Genomic DNA, 10,307 nt, shown 5'->3' on the forward strand with positions numbered 1-10,307 from the left:
TGCCCCCTCGAGAGATCATTCGTGCACTAAAGGCATGAATGATCTCTCGAAAGAAGAAGAATGTTATTTGAAAGACAAAAGAGTGGATGGTTTGATAAGATTGATCAAATTGATAAGAATGAGATCAAGTCTGGTGTCAGGAATGACACCTCCTATATAAGACAAAGATGATCAAAACGTCTAGTTTCAGGAACGATATATCCTGTATAAGACCTGATCAAAACGTCTGGTTTCTGGAAAGATACATCTTGTATAAGACATGATAGAATGGATCAGATGAAATGGATTGATAGAATTGATAAGATTGAGATCAAGTCTAGTTTCAGGAATGAAACCTCCTGTATAAGACAAAGATGATCAAAATGTTTGGTTTCAGAACCAATATATCCTGTATAAGACCTGATCAAAACATTTGGTTTCAAGAAAGATACATCCTGTATAAGACATGATAGAATGGATAAGATGAAATGGATTGATAGAATTGATAAGATTGAGATCAAGTCTGGTTTCAGGAATGACACCTCCTATATAAGACAAAGATGATCAAAAGGTTTGATTTTAGGAATGATGTATCCTGTATAAGACCTAATCAAAACATATGGTTTTAGGAAAGATACATGATGTATAAGACATGATAGATGAGAGTTGGATGAATGATGAAGATATGAAAGTGAAGAAAGATTCCATGATGATGCGAGAGATATGCATGTGATGGACACAATGATGAACGTGGCTAGATGACGATGATGATAATATGTAACTAAATGCCATGATATGATAATGCAACTAAATAAAGATTTTAGGAATGATCTGAAAAATGCACCTAAGAACTTAACAATGATATGAAAGCTGATATGAAATGCACTCTTGTTCTTGATATTATCACCTTTTCGATCAAATTAGATATGCTTCCTTTTTATCATCATTGGGCCTTTGATATGTTGAAAGTTGATACAAGCATTCTAGTATAATTGAACCATGATGACCTGAGTATAACTTACATGGGTTTTGATCTTGCAAGATAGCAAAAGCGTCGAGGTATAATTGAACCACGATGACCTGAGTGCGGTTTTTATAAACAGACAAGAGTTAACCTTTGTCCTATACGAATTGGAAATATTCTCAGTGATATGGCATCGGATCACGTCATAGAACAAATTTGCATAGTAAAAAGGCTTCACTCACAATCAACAAACAAAGAAAATATCATACTCCTTCCTTGCTTCTCTCGTTTTAAGATATCCTTGAGTCGCTTGGGAGATATGATAAGCAAAAATTGAAAACAACCATAGATAAACATGCATGCCATCCTATGTATTTTTGTTAGATAAAACATCTTGCAAATGCCTCGTTGTTTAGTTTTGATCAGTTTACGTTTCTTTGTTTACCATTGATTGTCGTGATGTTGTTTTCATCTTGATGTGTTTATTGTGATCGATTGTTTGTTTGAAACCCAAAGGTGATTTTCCCCCAACAAGGTTAGGATTTTTCCCCCATTGTAGATACTAATTATGATATGGAATATGTACATTGACCACCAAGCTATGGTGGGATATGATACAGATAACTGTTCAAAAAATCAAGGATAGTGACTACGCTAAGTATGTCCAGGATTGATAAGAATTAGTGAAATTGTGAATTTCTGGTGATGGCTCAGATGGGTGGATATGATATGTATAAATAGATGGAGGAACCTCTCTATCACAAATAGAGAGCTTGTTTCTAGGTTTTCACCACTTGCTTTTATTGTACACTTTCTGATTTTTATGATTTTTTGAAAGATGAAACATGTACTGCCATCAATTGATAAGGATAAGGCTAACTAGGACAAAATCTAGTAGTCATACTGATCTATGCCATTATTTTGATTACTCAATGATTGATAGGAATGTTTGGTTTCAAAGAGTGAGTACCCTGTATAAGACCGATCTGTCGGGTTTTGAGTGTACCTTTCCCTGTATAAGACATGTTGATGTTGATAGATGGATTGATTAACAAGACATGTGATCAGTTTGATTGTAGACTTTGGAGAGGCTGCCTGTTGTTGATCTGATTTGATGGATGGTCCATGTTGTCATGATTTGATTTTCAATTTTTATTTGATTTTGTTGATTTTTTTATTTTAAATTTTTGGACATTTTGTGATTTTTTAGAATTTTTCAGATTAGAAGCAAGATGTATTTGTTTTTCCCCAATGTTTAGAAAGGCAAGTAGTATTATGCAGGGATGAATGACCTGTTGAAGTGAAGATGAATGGGTGAAAGATGGATGCATATTATAATGGAACATGAAGAGACATGTCAAAAGCTTTTTGAAATTGTGTTTTTGTCCTTAGTTTTGATCAAGATCAGGGATGGAAAAGGGGATATGGATGGAGATAGCATATGGATAGGAGAAACAAGATCATAGAGAATAATGGATGGAGGACACAATGCATAGATAAGATAAGGAATATGGACTAGAGGGTATGGATAAGGTGTACCAAGATCATAGATAGCTCTGGATGATGGAAGCAATGAATAGGTAGGATAGATGGTATGGATAAAGTGAAGCAAGATCATAGATAGCACTGGATGATGGAAGCAATGAATAGGTAGGATAAATGGTATTGATAAAGTGAAGCAAGATAATAGATAGCGATGAATTTAAATAGGGTAATGGGTAATGGGAGATATGGTATGAAGAATAGAGTGCATGAAATTTGACCCCAAGTATAGAGGTCTTCATTTGTAAAGAGGTGATATGTAAGATTGTCACAATATTTAGCACCACTTGAATAAGTGTTCGTGAACTTTTTCAAAGATAGAGACCCAACCCACACTTAGAACCTCCAAAAAAATCAACTGAACATATCTAGCAACTAGGAAGTAGACTCAAAAGGGAAGAAGAATCCCAAACTAGATCAAGGTACTTAGTCTTTTATTACCCATGTGTGTGCAATTGGGTTCATTTCGGCTCATATGATCATTGTAATCTTCAGAATCCAATGTGGCTAGCTACATGAGTTACCTTGACTTCAAAAGCACCTTGGATAGATCCTCACTACCAGCAAGCATCCATATCTCTGACGAGGTTATCACTATAATATCACAAATATTTCTCAATTTATAGTTAGACATCCATAGCCCTGATGGAGTTACTCGCATGTTCCTATAGCCAAGCATTTTGATATTTCTTTTTTTTCTTTTCTTTTTTTTTCTTGATCATGCTTTTGATCTTTTGATATTGTCTTTTTCTTTTCTTATTTTGATTGCATTGGCTTGTAAGTAATGAAACTTACATGGGTCTGATAGTTACAGTGGCACTGAAGCAAGATTTTGGATTTTTCACTAGCCATGTCTTCGACTAAGAGATCACGATGATTTAGAGAAATTGATTAAGTGTATGAGATATAGTAATCAAAAGATGTTGGTACCAAGATACGATAAGTGGTTCTTTTTTGGATTGAGTGTGTATCCCAACCAAAATAAAATGTTAAAGAGGAACAACCTCAGATTCTAAAGCATTTCATGAATAGATATCTAGGAAAAGGACTAAACACGAGATTCGAGCATGGGCAAGCATGTGACAAAATGACACAAATGCATATTTCACAGATGATGAATTCATGCAAAGGATTGAATGAAAGGGATGGAAGGATAGAAAAGAGGTGTTGGATAATAGATAGAATGTTTGAATATTTATGCGAGGAGAGATGGAAATGTTGGGATCCAAGAACACTAAGAGGGGGGGGGGGGAATCAGTGTTATGCTAGAATGAATTGTTTTTAACTTTCTAGACCATGCATATATATACTAGTAAACAAATAAGCATATAACGAGAAGAAAATAAACCATCCACATAAATGAACACCATAACACACAAAGTTTATACATGGAAAACCTCAATGAGGAAAAACCATGGCGGTATTTGTGACCCACAATATATCAATTCATAGGCTATATGGAAAGACATTACATATAATAGGGGCCTGCACTTGCAGGAAGGCACACTACCTAGAGCATACTGCTCATCACTAAAGAGCCTCGCTGATTACAAGCTTTCTGCGAAAGTAAATTACTAAAAATGAACTCAAGAATGCATCTTCTATGCCAAATAGAGTTCTGGTTCATAAACTTTGAACTGCTACCTGTATCTCTTCTCCTCCAAGAATGCTTTCCAAGCTATCTATAGATCATTGCATGATATAGAATTTGCATAGAAAATGATCTCCATACATATATTTTGCATCATACAGTTCTGCTATATTCTCCTATATCCACACATATCATATGTCTCATTGTTATTTAAAAATAACCTAGCAGACTGACCTATATACCTATTACAAATGATATGCCTTATGTCATCTTAAAATATATTTACAAAAATGATATTCAATGTCAGCCTCGACAATAATAATTATAAAATGATTTAAGTAAATCCTCCTTGATGTCAGCTTCCAAGGAAGTATTGATGTCGGTGCCAGTGTCGGTGCCGGTGTAGCCTTGAATGCTCCAAAGCCAGTATCTGCCAGTATATGCCTCCTAATGCTGGTTTATTACTTCCATCATATCTTGTTGCCATCAATGACAAAAAAATGAATCCAATGAGTGTCAATTGCCAACAATCTCCCCCTTTGGCATTGATGGCAACACTCATGTGAAAAATGGATTCCCTGCCGATATGCTCCCCTTGAGAAATACACTCCATCTGAAATGTGTTTCCGTGATATTTTTCACATATGAACATACTCCCCCTTTGACATTAATTCCAAATACCAGTGAAAGAATTGAAAGAATAAAAGAATACTGTTAGTTTTACTAGAGCTTAGTCATCTTCAGGATTTTCGGGTATGCCTTTTGCAATAACTAAAGATATGTATCCCAACTGGATTTAAAAGTATCAGAAATAGATGCAATTCCACTTAGTAAGTGTGCAAGTGTTTCCTTCTCTTGGATATCTGCTAGTGTGGGTTTTGCTATCATGTCCATGTACTCTTTCTTGTGAACACCCAATGAATCTAGTCTAGGACTTACCAATCCTCTTAGATTTCTTTCTCTTCTCATGATTTTGTCTCTCTCCTTCTCAAAAGTAAAAAAATGGTTCTCCAAGGACAAAATTTGTCCATCAAAAGGTGTGGTTAGTGTAGTCAATCCATCAAAAGAGTTAGCAATTTTAGCCATCTTATCATATAACTCCTTCAATCTGCTATCTACATTAGTTGTAAGACTTTCTATGTTACAACACACTCTGTAGATATTTGTACATTGTTTTAAACAAACCTCAATAGATATAAGTTTGTCCTCAATTTTCTTCTTCCCTATTTCTATAAGCTGATCAAAAGTTGTTCTTTTTGCTATTGTGAAATTTTCCAAAGCCTGTCGATCTGCTATCTTCCTCAAAGATTGAAAATTGTTGGATATGTGCTCTATTAGAGTCTTGAGATTATCGAAAGGTCTTGTTCCATCTTTAATCTGATAGTCAGGTAATAATCTATGCAATATAGAGACTGATTGATCAATTAATCCTTTATCTATAGTACCTTCCTTTAGTAATTTCTGAGTAGCCATCATCATTAATTTCGTTGGACTCAACTCGGAGACTGATTTGTTCTCAACTTGAGAAGTGTCAATTGCCAAAACCTTTTATGGGGAATCAGTTTTACCTACTGGTATCGACTCAGTGGCTTTTACCTTGTCCATCTCAACCTCTATTGCACTAGTGGCTTTGCCACTTGGTGTAGTGTTGGTTACTGCCGGTGGAGTATTATCCATAGAATTTCTAGAGTCCTGTACATTGCCTTGCTAAAAAATGGGTTGTGCTGGTACAAACTGTACACTCTCCTTAGCTGCAGGTTGTGTTTGAGTATCTATAGTTACTACCGGTTGTGTCAAAATTGGAGTTGAACTGCCCAAAATACCTTTCCCTTTTGATTTGTCAGGAATGGTGGAAGATGTTGCCCTTGCAAATTCTTCTTGAGATGTGAGAAAGTTTGGATTTTTCTGAAAGAATTTGGTCCATCCCTTGTCTCATTTACCACCTCATTTACTCTCCTCATCATAAGGCTTATCTATCGAGATTTTCTACTAAAGATTGTCCTATTTGCAGTGTCAATACATCTTTTCATTTCCTCATTATTTACGGTACCACACAATTCCAAAAGTGCAACTTCTTTGATCTCCCTGTCTCTGTTGACAACGTCAAGTCTCCTAGCCTCAAGTTTATTATACAAAGATAAAGGTATCTCCTTCAAAATTTTGATTAAGGATTTCTTATAGATGTCCATATATAACAAAATAGCCTCTTCTAATTCACTTTTCTCATTCTCTTCTAAATCTTCATAATACTTTGATATATTTTTCAACACTCCATCTTTTGTAATTTCATCAATAAGTTCAACACAGGTCATTGTGGTCTTACCGGTTCCAGTATCATCACCCTTCTACTTTTTGCTTGTGGTTGCCAGTGTGACTGGTTTCCTCTTCTGCATAGGCTTCCTTTTCGGTGGTGGAGGTGCAGTAGGCTTAGTTACCTTTCTAACAAGTCTCCTCCTAGGCTCTACCTTCTTCTTCTATATTGGTGGTTTTACCACATTCTTCCTTTGTACCCTTCTAAAAGCCAAAGGTTCATTATCCTTAGAGTCAAATTCAGAAGTGATAGGGGAAATGTGAACTTGTGGCTTCTTCACTTCTGCAGTAACAACCTTTGCTGGTTTGGTAGCCTGTTTTGATTTGGAACCCAGTTGAGTGTCTATCTTATAAAGCACATCTAGAACATATGCATACATCTTTTCTATTCTCTTTTCTCTTATCTTCCTGTTAAAACTGGTTTTCACTTCAAGAGCCTTCTCTCCTGCTGTACCAAAATGTTCTGTCTTATCATCTAATGGGGCATCTAACAACATCTTTGCATTGAGTTCAAAAATGCTATCATCCACCTCATATCCAAGCTCAGTAACCTAGATTTGCCTAGGTTCAACTGCTTCCATAAGAGTTTCATCAGTTTTTACCATGAAACAGATATCAGTGGAATACTTCTCCACAATGTTCTTTGAAATTCTGTCCCTTTTCCTCATGTTTTCTTTAAAAGTCTTAAAATACCCCCAAAGTTTCTCATCTCTATCGGTACCAAGATTGGTGATAACTTCCTTGATCTGCATACCTACCTGTATGTCATGAGCCCAATGTTTCTTCCCTATACTGGGTAGCTCATTTAGGAAGTAAAGCATTAAACTAACAATCAGGTTTCCATATCTAAAGGTGCCTTTCTTGATTCCTTTGATATTTCCAAGGTTTAACGTCAAATCACTCCTCATCCACTCGCATAAATTGTACTTCACATTATTCCTTTGCATTTGATAAGTAGCATGAATGCATGAACTAGCAACATAATTCAATTTGTTGGATTGAGATACCTTGTAACCTATGATCATGCTTGCAAACTTTATATCTGTGTCGGTGATTGTGGTTATCCTTATTGATCTGCTATTAGGTGTAGCACCGGTGAGTTTTTTGACCTGTGCGTTGGAAATTTTCTTGCCAAGTTCTTGTCCGACCCTGGGTAAGTCGGTGACAGCTTGAATTGCCTCCTTCATGATCATATAAGTCCCATCTAGCCAAATAAATTCATTGTAAACCTTGCTCAAAACATATCTGATAACCTCATCCTTGAATTCCAGTATGTACAGAATACTGGTTAACCCTAGATCCTCAATTTCTTTGAATTTTGATTTTATGGTTCTAGAGTCTCCCAGTATCACGGATTGATACATGCTTTTGATGTCTTTAGTGCCCAAATCCTCAAGGGTGCAGTGAATTCATTCCCTCACATCTTTGACATACATTACGCCATCAGGAACCCTAGAAAATGCTCCTGCAGAGTCTTCCTTTTTAGCAATTTCGGAAACCTCCTTAAATACTGGCCTTAACCTATCCTTGAATTCGACAACAGTGGGATTTGCAATAAAAGTAGGAGCTGAAGATCCAGATGCCATGTCAAAAAATACCTGAAAGTGAATGTCGGTGGAAGATTGATAACTGCTTGAAACATTTTCACATTGCTTCTTCTCACTCTTGACTCGCCTTTACTTTCGCTCTAAATGCTTGAATGCTCGGTGAGTGAAAATTAATTCACTTACCTTCTTTTATCAGTGAATAAAACCCTAATTTTTGTAATAAATGCTTCACCAACAACCCTACGGATGTCAGTTTCACAGTTATGTGTCGGGTGAACCTTCATTGATGATGAACACAATTCTCTAGATCTCTTTTTAGATCTCCTTAGATCTCTTCCAAGGTAATATGCAAAATTTAGCAATGAATTTGCCAACCCCTAAGGCTTATGCCTCAGTTACTAGTGGAATTTCCTACCGGTGGAGGAATACTCTATTCTACCGGTGGAGTTACCGGTATAGATCCATCTCCACTTGGTTCTTCAGATTTTCTAACCCATCTCTTGGTGTGATCTTGTTGTATTTCATCTACCTTCTACTTTCCTTTCTCATTATCTTTATCATTATTAACCGGTTGAGTCTTGCTTTTGCAATACTTAGCAATATGACCTATTTTGTTGCATGCATAACATGTAGCATTGTTCTTTTGAATTGCTTTGACATATTTGGTATCATTTATTGACCTACAATGATTAGCAAAATGTCCAAACTTTCCACATGCATGACATTTAACATTCATTCTGCAATCTTCTGATCTATGACTATATTTCTTGTAGTTTGTGCATTGACCGGGAACAAAATTGTAGTTTTGATTTGCCTTATTTCTATATTGTTTAGCCATATGCCCAAATTTATTGCAAACAAAACATCTACCATTGAATTTATAAGCATTAGATTGCCTTATCGGTTTCCTCTGTTCTAATGAGTTCTGCATACCGGTTGTCTGATCTTCATTTGCAGTACCAGAGCTTTCACCTTGTACAAATCCAAGTCCTCTCAAATCATCAATCTGTCTTTGTCTCTTCAACAAGTCATCCAACTGTGCAGCACTAATCCTAAACTTTTCTTTGTACTCACTTGCAGTAGTCAGATCATCTCTCTGAGTGGTTACTTGTCTTTCAAGTTCTTGTTCATTGTTCCGGGAGTGTGCCAAATCAATTCTCAACAAATTATTCTCATGAGTCAATCTGCCACATTCATCAAATTTGTTCTTCAGAGATATAACCAGATTATTCTCCTTCTTCTTTCTATCCTTAATATCTTTTGATAACCTCATAGTCAGATCTTGCATTTCATTCTACATGAGCATGTTTGCTTGACTTAGTTTCTGACATTGTTCCTTAAGAGCATTTTTCTCCTCATCATCCAGTTGTTGCAAAAGTTCTTTTCTCTTGGCTTGAGAAGATGATAACTTTTCTTGCAAGATAAGAATGAATTCATTTGCAAAATTCAATTCTTCTTGCAATTTAAAGTTCTTCATCCTTTCAGCATCATAATCCTCAAGAGCCATCTCAAGTTTCTTCTCCATAGCCATGTTCAAAGATTCCGATTTCATGATCTTCCTCAACCTGTTAAAATTCTTCCAAGGTACAAGGCTCCGATACCAATTGTTGGGATCTAAGAAAACTGAGAGGGAGGGGGGGCGGGGGGGGTGAATCAGTGTCCTGCCGGAATGAACTATTTTTAACTTTCTAGACCATGCATATATGTAAACAAATAAGCATATAATGAGAAGAAAATAAACCATCCACATAAATGAACACCATAACACACAAATTTTATACGTGGAAAACCTCAATGAGGAAAAACCACGGTGGGATTTGTGACCCACAATATTAGTTCACTGGCCATATGAAAAGATATTAAATATAACAGGGGCCTGCACTTGCAGGAAGGCACACTGCATAGAGCATACTTGCTCATCACTAAAGAGCCTCACTAACTATAAGCTTTCTGCCAAAGTAAATTACTAAAAATGAACTCAAGAATGCATCTGCTATGCCAAATAGAGTTCCGGTTTTGGTTCTACTCTGTATCGGTTCATAAACTCTGAACTGCTACTGATATCTCTTCTCCTCCAAGAATGCTTTCTAAGCTATCTATAGATCATTGCATGATATAGCATTCACATACAAAATGATCTCCATACATATATTTCATATCAGATAGTTTTTCTATATTCTCCTATATACACACATATCATATGTCTCATTGTTATTTAAAAATAACCTAGCAGACTAACCTATATACCCATTACAAATGATATGCCTTATGTCGGCTTACAATACATTTAAAAAAATGATATTCAATGTCGGCCTTGAAAATAATAATTACAAAATGATTTAAGTAAATCCTCCTTGATGTCGGCTTCCAAAGA

The sequence above is a fragment of the Cryptomeria japonica genome, chromosome 6 (assembly GCF_030272615.1).
Source record: "Cryptomeria japonica chromosome 6, Sugi_1.0, whole genome shotgun sequence".
In the NCBI taxonomy this organism is placed as follows: Eukaryota; Viridiplantae; Streptophyta; class Pinopsida; order Cupressales; family Cupressaceae; genus Cryptomeria; species Cryptomeria japonica.